Consider the following 12,325-nt stretch of genomic DNA (forward strand, 5'->3'; position numbering starts at 1 on the left):
CGAGTCAAACCTTAGCCCGAAGGTACGAGGTGTTACAATATCTCCCCCTTGGGATCATTCGTCCTCGAATGATAGATCATGATTGGAATTTAGGCTGGACATGGCATGAATACATGAATGTGATGAAACATGACATGAAACATAAGAGCTCGACATGATTATGTGGGAACATGGTCATGGATCATGAGAACTGAATACGTGATTACATAGAAACATGTACATGGGAACATGAAACTGAGTAGTACCTACATAAACGAGAATCATGAAACATTTTGTCATGACCCCAATCGAAGGACCATGACGAGTACCCCGAGCTAACCTATCGAGTAATACTGAACATACATCTCATACTTATTGTAGGTGGGCCACAAAGCTAGCTCATGGGCGTCATACTCTATAAGGGCATATATCACAACATAATGACACATCGCTATATAATCATCAATAACTATGCCCATAAACATAAGCCAACAAGGCTGCCAAAATATAATACAACAATATAAATGGATAATGATATGGGAATTCTAGCTACACACATCTGTCTACGAGCCTTTATATAGAATACAAGAATCCATAAAGACGGGGCAGGACTCCGCCATGCCCAAGTGTATATACACAAGAGTAGTACCAATAAACTGCAGTTCTGAAGCAACTGGAGCATTTTTAAAACTACACTGATGAAGCTCCTAAGGATCAGATCCATCTATCTGTCTACCTGCGGGCATGAACGCATTGTCCACAAGAAAGGACGTCAGTATGAGCAATATACTTAGTATGCAAGGCATGAATAGCAACGTAACAAAAGATAGGGAACATAACATGAAATAAAGAAATAACCTGTACATTTGAATGACTCTTAGGCGGATACCATGCATGCTTAGCCTTTTCACAAAAACATTTCTCATACATATATAACATAATAGTTCTGCGGAACGTGCAGGCCGCTCCATAAATATATTATATCATCAGTATATACCCCTATATCCCGCGTCCGGGACGACATCATAGTATACAACCTAATCAGGTGGTTATGCGTATATAACGCCGTCACCCTTTTCCCATACCCCATATACATATAATAGACGCGTATATATCGCCATCATCTTTTCTCATATCATATATACATATATAATATAAATAGCATGCATGAGAGCCCAATTAATAGTTACTATTTTATCGGAGCGACGTAAGGTCGGTAACATCCGATTTACGTTATGGAACTATTATCATCGCTATATGTCACTTTGAAGGAACAACTATCATAAGGTGAGATCAACAACAATGAATGAAATCAAGAAAATCATGAAACAAACTCAATAATCTCATAATAGCATCAAATCCATAAGCTTTGGAATCTCTAGAAATGGAATAGTCATCATCATCGTTTTCATCATGGGACACATCTATCTTTAGCATCATAAGAACCTTGAGAATCATAAACTTCTAGATTTTGGGGGATAAGGATGTTATGGAAAACATGTATGGGTTCATTAGAAAAGAATCATGCCTTTAGAAAGAAAGGGTTTAGCCTTAACATACCTTTTTGGTCTCCTACTACTTAACACTTATCCTTCCGAGCTCGTGAATCTACATTCAAGAGAATTCATACTATTGTTAGGCTTATCATCATATGGTTATCTTAAGCCTTCAAATTAAATCCTTTTAGATATGTCAAAATTAAAATTTGCATCTCCCCGTTTATATCCCTAGCTCGAAATCACAATACCAACAAAACAATAACAATAGCAGCACTAATATCAACAACATCATCATCAATACCAAAATATTTCATAAAATATCCCACACGATATTTTCCCAATATCTCAACCAATCACTAGCCTTTACGAAACCTTAACAACTAAATCTCCATAATACCATTCATAATAGCAAAAATAGAGAGTATCCTTACCTCAATCAAAGTTGGAAGAGCTTCAAATCTTATTTATCTTTAATAGATTCCGTCGTCCCATCAAGATTTGATGTTTAGAACAAGAGCTACAAAATCCTATACACTTCTCGAGCCTCATTGATGGCTAACTTTAACACTTTATGACCAAAATTTTGCATATGGACTTGTAGGAACATGTATGTATGTTGTGGAATGGTCTAGAGTTGGAAAAATGACAAAAACAAATGACCAAAAGGGTCTTTTTATACTTGCCAAGGTCGGTTCCACCGATCTAGAAGGTTCGTACATTGTAGCTGCGCGTTCGCGCACTGTAGCTGGGCGCGCCTCTGCTCCGCCGGCCTAACTTGTAACGTCCATAACTCTCTACTCCGATGTTATATCGACGAGCGATTTATTACGTTGGAAACTAGAATTCATGAACTTCAATTTAGGCTTTTGTTCCACCTCAAAACTCCTAATATACTAGGAGATACACTTCTCTAAAGTTGAATCGAAATTTCTATCCAAAATTCTGCTAAATTTTCCCAAATTTTTGACACTCATTTTTTTCGATTTACTTAATCCCAGAACCTTTAGACACTTGCTTAACACTTGTTAAGAGTATTCCTTAACCTTATAAGGGTTCCATGACCTCTCTGAGCTTACATTAGTTTACTCACGACGCAAACGACGCGAAAATTTTTTAGGTGTAACATTCTCCCCTTCTTTAAAAACATTCGTCCTTGAATGTTGAACTCTCAGAGATCTTATAAAAGTTTCGGTAGAGCTTCCTCTGTGGCTGTAGTACTACCAACCTGAAGGCTATAACGTCTCAATCTAGATCTCCTTTAGTAATGGAGATAAATGCGAATACTTGGATCTCATATCTTTCTTAACTTCTCAAGTCATCTCTCCTACCTTCACATTCTTTCATAGTACTATTACCAAGGCTACATCTCTGGTTTTTAATCCACAATCTGAGAGGGTAGTAGGGACTTCCTCATACAATAATAGTCTGTACTCCAAATACCATCAATTAGTACAACTATGGGGGGATTTCTCAATACACTTGCAAAGCATAGACATATAAAAGACTGAATATATAGATTTCGATTTTAAGGGTAAATCTAGTAGGTCCTTCGACCATCATCTTGCGAAGTCTAAGATATCCAAAAGTCATACTTACCTTCCTTATTACTTTTCGTAAATTTCTTCAGGATGATATTCCAAATTTCAAACAATCTGACATTCTCCCATTCTTATAGAGCTTCATGTGAGCCATATGGATATTGGAATGATGACTAATACCATATGAAATTCAATCCATACTAAGTGGTCATCCAAATTTTCTTCAAGGTTCTAATATACATGCTCATGACATATCCTTGGACGTCGAAAAAGTGTGCTCTACTTACCCACTTATCTGAAGGTGGGAAAGAATACTAGAGTAATCTATATTCTTTAGGTTTCTTTGTATATACTGATCCTCGCGTGCTAGTAGAGAACTGAACATCTTAATCGGGTAACCAAAGCTACTAGATAATCGAATAATTCCATGCTGATCATTTCATGAATATTCTATGCCTGAAATTCTCATATCATCATCATACACATTTGTATCATCAAATAATCGCTTTCCTCTAAATAGTTCATTTTCATTTTAGTCCTTCTTAATTGATAACTCCACTTCTTTCCATTGACAAAATGTTACTCGATTCTGGCTCGAATACTTTTGCCTTTAAGGCTTTCGTGTACAATGCTTTCCTAAGCATTACCTGTGATCTTTGGAACTTTGTATCCACACAACTAGCTCGCGGTGGCTATTTCACTTAACTTTTATCTTAGTCTACTATCTACTTCGAATACCATCATACTTAATCCTTCTCTTTACTTCTTTTTTTCTCCTTAGTATTTACATGACTTCCTATTACACTAGTTTATCTTGAAATTACGTAATTTCCTCAAGGCTTAGTGTACTCACTTTCCCGTCTTTTACTTCGTCATGCACATGATTGACTCATGCACATGCCTGATTCGTTATGTTTATCATTAACTCCTCCCTATATCTTATCGGCCCGCTAGTGTAATATCCCTTTAAGGTAGTTTCCAATTCCTTTATCTACCATCATATAACCAATTCCTTCAAATCATCATCCACATCCTCAATTAGCTATTCAACCTTGTATTACTAACTTAATAATTTTGTGACAAGAGAACTTCTGAAAGAGAATTTTTCTGTACCTTAGTCCCACCTTTGTCTTATATTCTTATATCCTTATATTCGTACCTCCGTACAACATCCTTGCCAATATATTTTGTATGATAAAAAGGCCTTTGTCGATATACGCTCTTTTAGTAACGTACATCATTCTCTTATCTGTTCTACCCCTTTGTACTCTTAAGTCATTAGCATATTCATACTCAAGGGTCATATTCAAACACGTACTTATCCCTTCTACTTCTTACTTTGAGAAGAAGTTACAACCCCCATCTAATCATACTGACATCTCATTAATGAAACTGTTTGAAAGGTTTAATCGACTCAAGTTTCGCCCCAATCCGACCAGCAATATAAGGAGTAACATATAACAAAGTAGAACCTGGATAAATCAATGCATATACATCATGAGAGGATACTGACAATATACTTGTGACAACATCAGGGGAGGACTAAAGATCCCGTCGTCCAGCTTGTGCATATATACGATTCTGAGGGCCGCTTGAACTGGATGCTCCTCCTATGCCTCTGCAACGGCTTACTGGAGTCTGGGAAGTCTACCCAGGAGGGCGCACAGATGATGAAGAACCAACTACAAACCCCATCGGTTGAGCCACACCTCCACCTGCTCTCAAAGGACAATCTCTCATAACATGGCCTGACCACCCACAAGTATAACAAACATTTAAACCCAAGCGACACTGTCCTGCATGTAAGTTACTGCACTGAGTACATCGCGATAAAGATGGTCTTACATTGTTGGAATCACCCTACAACGGAACTCAAAATCATTCAGCTCGGTACCATCCCGGGAATAAATAGGGCGATCAAATCTCTTATCCGCAAATTAAGGAGGTGCATTGGCCACTGATTACCCTGAATGCCTAGAATACTGCTGCCTTTGACCTCCTCTGAACTCATTAGCAGCACCAGAAGATCTGGCCCTCTTACTATACCTTCTATCCGACTCACGCTCACCCCTTTGCGGCTGCTAGTGTTCCTCCAAATTCTAAGTATAGGCCTAAATATGAGCGATATCCATTCCTTCTTGGAGCGAGGCCATCAAGCACTCCTTAATCAAATGTGACCCCAACCCACTCACAAAACGATGTACACGGTCTCCCATATCAGCTACCATGGCTGGGGTACCTAGCCAAAAAATTAAAGCGGAGGCTATACTCTCGAATGCTCATATTCCCCCGTCTAAAATTCAAGAATCTGTCAGCTCGGGCCCGTGGAACCTCCGGTGGAAAATAATGTCAGAAGAAGGCATCCATAAACTCTTGCCATACTAGTGGAGGAGCATTGACTCCTCTAGATGACATCCAAGCCGTATACTAATGAACCGCAATATCCCATAATCTATAGGAGGCCAACTCTACCGAATCCACATCCGAAGCATGTATTATCCGCAAGGTTCTCGATATTTCATCTATAAAGCTCTACGAGTCCTTATCCGATTTTGACCCAAGGATTCGGGAGGGTTCAAGCTAATAAAATCACGAGCTCTTGCACTGACCACTCTATCACCATGACCCGCACCCTGCCGCTGAGCCTGAGCGGCGACTAGCTGAGTCAGCAATTGAATAGCCTCTCTCACCTCCTAACCGGAGGCATCTAGTGGAGAAACTGGGGGTATTGGAGCTGGAGTCGAAGCCCCTTCATGCTCCTCTGAAACGGGTGGAGTATGAGAAGTCCGAGATGGAACCTCATTCTGAGACTTAACCTCCTCTATATCTACCGGTGGCTGCCATTCAGTCCTCGCCTGGCCACTATCTTGCCCTTATAGGTTGCTGTTGCTTTTTTCTTCAAAGGCATAGCTTAAATCATAACACACGATTAGAGAAAAGGGAATCCTGATAACACAGCTCTATCGTATGATCTAGGATAAGCAGGAAGGTCAATTATTCTTAAATGCCCTGCAGCCTCCTGTTTATAAGTGTGACGCACTTCACACCCATAAAAAAGACTCTACTGGACACGGCTCGTAGACATACCCAAGGACGAACTGCTCTGGTGCCACTTTTGTCACGACCCCAATCGGAGGACCATGATGGGTACCCGGAGCTAACCTACCGAGCATCACTGAACATACAACTTATACTTATTTCTAGGTGAGCCACAAAGCTAGCACATGGACGTCATACTCTATAAGGGCATATATCACGAGATAATGACACATCGCTATATGATCATCAATAACTATGCCCATAAACATAAGCCAACTCGGCAGCAAAAATATAATACAACAATATGAACTGATAACGGTATGGGACTTCTAGCTACACACATCTGTCAATGAGCTTCTATATAGAATGCAGGAATCCATAAAGACGGGGCAGGACTCCGCCATGCCCAAGTATATATACACAAGAGTAGTACTAATAAACTACAGTTCCGAAGCAACTGGAGCATTTTTTAAACTACGCTGATGAAGCTCCTAAGGATCAGATCCGTCTATCTGTCTACCTGCGGGCATGAACGCAGAATACCAGCAATGCACTTAGTATGCAAGGCATGAATAGCAACGTAATAAAAGATAGGGAACATAACATGAAATAAAGAAATAACCTGTTAGGCGGATACCATGCATGTTTAGCCTTTTCACAAAAACATTTCTCATACATATATAACATAATAATGCTGCGGAACGTGCAGCCCGATCCATAAATATATTATATCATCATTATATACCCATATATCCCGCGTCAGAGCATCTCGCATCCGGGACGATATCATGGTATATAACAAGCGATCAGGTGATTATGCGTATATAACACCGTCACCCTTTTCCCATACCCCATATACATATAATATATGCATATATAACGCCATCATATTTTCTCATATCATATATACATATATAATATAAATAGTATGCATGAGAGCCCAATTAAAAGTTACTATTTTATCGGAGTGACCTAAGGTCGGTAACCTCCGATTTACAATATGGAACCATCATCATCGCTATATCTCACTTTGAAGGAACAACTATCATAAGGTAAGATCAACAACAATGAATGAAATCAAGAAAATCATGAAATAAACTCAATAATCTCATAATAGCATCAAATCCATAAGCTTTGGAATCTTTAGAAATGGAATCATCATCATCATCGTTTTCATTGATGTGCCGGGAATTTAGGCACATCTAATGCTTTTTAACTCTAAGTTTTACTTATTTTCAAGCAAGTTTGTGTTAGTTTGATGTGTTTTATGTGTTGTGCAGGTATTTTGAATTTAGAATCCTTAAAAAGCAAAAAAATGAGAAAAAGAAGCAATTTGTTCTGATTAGCATAAGGATGGACCGTTAACATGCTCGACGGTCCGTCAAATTTGCCTCTTCAATAAGTTCCTGCGAAGTAACATATCATTAGAGCATCATCAGATCGTCGACCTGTACCGTCGACATCATCGACGATCCGTTGCAGTGCTTCGATGGTGGATTTCCTGCAGAGTGAAAAAAGCATACTTAGATCGTCGATATGGTCGTCGAGCATGTCAACGACCGTCGAAGTGCAAAGACAACCCGTCGAAGTGCAACTCGAGTTGGAACAGGACTGGGATTGATTATTCCGAGTTTGACTTGTATAAATACCTGTTTTTAGGTTTTATTTTTCGGACATTATCTGAGTTTTAGACTTGTAGTAATCACTTTTGAATTGTTATTGCATCTCGAAGATTTCCGGAGACAATTACATTCATTACTTTCAAGTTTTATTCGTAAGTTCAATATAATAATTTAATTATGCAATCTTCAATCTTTTATTTTCTTGTTACCATGAGTAGCTAAACACCTTTACTAAGGTTGTGAACCCAAGATGACGGTGTGTTGTGATTGGGGATCGTGAAAGATATACGCATAATGGATTGTTAGGGTTTATTTGTTCTTCGTTTTCATCATATAGTTAGTGGTTCCAAACATTAGCTAACGCCATCAACTTTAGTTTATTTGGAAAAATAGCTAGGATTAGGTAAGAACAAATAACAAGAACTCAGGGCTTTAAACCTTGTTTAATAAATTCACTTAGGAATAAGAGGGTTTACTTGGCATAATTAACCGTTCTTCGTGCATACTTTCTTATCTTTGGAAAAAGCATAGAAAGAAATAACCTTTTCTTATTGGGAAATAGTTGATTCACATAGAGGTTAAGTGCATCCACGCAAACGGTTATTAGAAGTATATTAAGATCGATACCATGATCATACACTTTGTATACGACGGGGACGCAACCTTGGTTCTTTTTACCTATATATTTACAACTTTAAATTTCCAGTCACTTTAAATTAGTCCACAAACCAAAACAACTATAAAACCCTTTTACGAATACATCAGTACCGTAAGATTAGTATAATACTTGTTTAGTAAATTTTTCATACCTTATTCTCTGTGGGATTTGACCCAACCTAATTGGGTTACTATATTTGAAAACGTCCACGTTATACCATTAATAGGTGTAATCTGAGCATATCAAATTTTGGCGCCGTTGCCGGGAAACAATTAACGTATTTTGGCTAATTTAGGAAATAAGCTAACTTGCTTTGAACCGAACCTGTGAATATTTGTATAGTTATTTTCTATGTTTTATTTTATTTTTAGAAAAAAAAATGGCATCTTTCTATCAAAACTTGTTTAGTAGTTCTTTTATTATAAGCATGGCCAAATTGGTGAGTTCAAACTCATGATGGAATGCCTATTTAGGTGGGTAACGAAAATCAAAAAAGCCTTAGAAGAATACTTGGAAACTAGTCTCTAACTTGGTTTGATGAGATAGAAGAAAATCGCCATGGGCATTCGATCTAGATCGTAATCAATATGAACTCCCCAATGCTCAATCCGAAAAGGTAATCCCTTTGTTGAGGGTCAATACATGAAGATGAGTTTATTGGGAATGCCAAAGAAAAATATAAATGTTATACCCCGTACTTTGTACGTTGGAATATTCTAAGCCGGTTGCGATAAGTTAAGGACAAGGTTGTAATTTTTTTGATTTTGTTAAAAGTGCATAAGTTGCATATTCATCTTTTTATTGGTATGGAATGTTAGGGGTAAATTTGGAATAAGAAAAATTTGGGGTTAAAAGTGAATTATGGAAAGTTAAGCATTTCATGAAAATTTGGGGTCAAAAATGAAGTTTTGGAAAATAAGAATTCATGAAAAAATGGCCATATGGCCTTGCACATGACTTGTGGGCCATGGTACACTTGTTTGATTTATATAAGTATAAGAGGGATGACTAATTCATTATATTCATCACAATTATCCTATATACATGAAGCTATAAAGAAAAAGGGGCAACCTATTCGGCCATAGTGGCTGAATTCAAGCCCATGGAAATTGATCTCAAAAAAATTATTTCTTCTAGGTTTTCAACTCATTGGAAGGTCCTAAACAACATGGAGTTGTTGTTGGAGCAAACAAAATGCTTGTTCTTGCAAAATGATATCTCACTTTGAAAGAAGTGGTTGAAGAAGGTATGGTTCAATCTTTTCTTTTATGTGTTATGAATGGTTTGTGGATGTTGTAATATGTAGAAATGAATGAAATTCATGAAAATAGGGATGTTAAAGTTGAGCCGTGAATGTTGAGGTTTGGCCGTGTGTGGTGTAGAAATGGTGAACTAATTGTATGTAGCATGTTTGAGTGTTGTTATAGTGTGTGGAAATGGATGGAAATCATGAAAATTTTGTGTGTGGATGTTGGCCGTATAGGGGCTGTTTTTAGGTAAGTTATGGCGAATTGATTTTACTTAGTATTTTGGTTGTTGTTGTCATGGATTATGTGATGAGAATGAAGGTATTGAATGATTCGAGTTGAAGTTGTAATTGTTGTGTTGTGGCCGTGTATGTGTGGTGTAAGGTAGAAGTGAAGAACTAATTTCATTTGGTATGTTTAGGATGTTGTGTTGTAGAGATTCTATGTTGTAAAATGAAGGCTTAATGGTTCAAAGTGAAGTTGAAATCATGTGGGCTGTTTTGGAACATAATGTGATCTTAATATGGTTTCTTGTATTTTTGAGATTAATGTTGTTAAAGTATGGATTGTTAGTATGGTTTATGAATTTGGAAGAAAAGAAATACGTTGTTGATATTTCCTTGGACTCGGAAGGTTTCGAGTTGCCTTATGTTTTGGTTGATGTTGTTAGAATGTTTGTTGGTATTGTTTTTGATGAATTTGGCCGAGAGTTAAATTCTCGGGGTGTTGAATTTACGGAAATCTTTTTGCCCAAATTTTTGTAAATAAAGTGCGAGCTTAAAATGGGATTCCGAGGTGCCTATGACTAATGTTTGGTGTCTAATGACGTGTTGTAGATTTTGAGAAGTCGAGACTTGAGTTTGGATTAGCTTAGAAGCAATCAAGGTATGTAATCTTACCTTTTGGCATGTCTTAGATATGGCTAGGTTGTGATATGCTATGAGCTTCGGGGGTAATTCTATTCTTAAAAATCCGAGTACGTTTATGAGTCGTATTTGCTTTTGATGTTGGCATCCTTATATAAGCTATGGTTTATACGTCTTTTGTATGACTAAGTTTCAAAGTTGCGTAAAAGTTTGGTTTTAAAAGAGTTTTGTTCCTAAATGATTGCCAAAACTACGAAAGTCGGTAACTTTACTAAGGTCGCTGATATGCTCAAAAATGATTCTATGACGTATGATGACTTAAATTTTTATGGGCGGGTTGTGATCCGTGGGCCCCGAACACTTTCCTTATGTACTTAATTTTTTTGAAAGGATATGATATGACTATTATTCCGATTTCAAGTACGATCAGTTTACTTATCTTTGAGTTTGTGATAATGATACGGTAACATATGATGACTATGATTTTTCGGCTATGGGACCTAGACGCTCGTCCGTGGGTCCCGCGATCTTCTTAGTTTCGATGGTTTTTGAAAGAAAAATAGCTACCTTTCCGACCCCATGACTATATGTTTTATCTGTGAGTCCGAAATAATGATTCGTATACCTATGATTTTGATACGTAACTATGGTTTACGAAGTTCGGTTCAATATGTTCCTGAGTGATATTCGGAAGAAAATGCGATTCACTCTTGTTTTGACTTATAAATGATGGTTCGTTTTTGATTAACCTATTGAGTCTTTGAAAATGTTTTAAACGGTATTTGGTTACGCACGATTCTACTCGTGCATTACGTTATTACATTTTTTTCATCGAGTCCCCTCTTCCGGAGGGCGGGACACGTTATATGTTATATGTATGTATTACGGAATATGATCGGTTGGAATCGGAGCCGGTGGTGGGGCAAACACAATGGTGGGGCAAACCCGGTGGTGAGGGCAAATTCCACATAGAGGTTTAGGCAAATCCCACATTGGTTTAGGCCAATCCCACATAGGTTAATGTCGGCTTCATATGATAAGTTATGATGTTATGATGTGTTACGGTATGTATATGATGATTTGTGCATATGGTTTCTCACTACTCAACGTGCGGTAGGTTCTTTCACCGCGTCCGGGCCTATGTATTCGTGCACATTGTTCACCGCGTCCCTCGCTTCGTGGGGGGGGCACGTTATATTTACCGCGTCCCTTTAAATTGGGGCCGGGGCACGTTATATATGATATGATATGGAGGAGGTGGCCGGATGGCATATGATGATTCCTTTACCGCGTCCCTCACTAGAGGTAAAGGGGCGGGCGCGTTATAATACGTACGTATGATGATTTTACTTACCGCGTCCCTCGTTAGAGGGCGGGGCACGTTATATGTATATGATATGATTATTTTACTTACCGCGTCCCTCGTTAAAGGGCGGGGCACGATAATGTATATGCGTAATGGTTTTACCTACCGTCCCTCACTAGAGGACCGGGGCATGTTATATCTATGTATGTGTGTACGAGATGATTTTCGACTCGTTATCGGTCCCAGCTTGAGCTGAATATGGAATTGATACGTATAATTTACGGTTCAAAAGCAAGTGTTATGAGTTACGTTGTTGTATTACTTTTGTTCTCTCGTTTCGGTATTTTTTACAATATCCCGTACTTTACATACTCGGTACATATTTAAATCGACCCCTTTCTTCGGGGGCTGCGTTTCATGCGCGCGCGTTTGAGTAGATGATGTTAGCGGAGGACGTTCAAATTGGTGATTGGCAGCTCCATTTCCTCATCTTTTGCCGAGTACGAGTGCTTTGTATAATATCGAGATGTTGTAAGCGGCTGCATAAGCCGATGTATTATTATGCATTATG

This window comes from Lycium ferocissimum, chromosome 10 (genome assembly GCF_029784015.1).
Source record: "Lycium ferocissimum isolate CSIRO_LF1 chromosome 10, AGI_CSIRO_Lferr_CH_V1, whole genome shotgun sequence".
NCBI classification, from domain to species: domain Eukaryota; kingdom Viridiplantae; phylum Streptophyta; class Magnoliopsida; order Solanales; family Solanaceae; genus Lycium; species Lycium ferocissimum.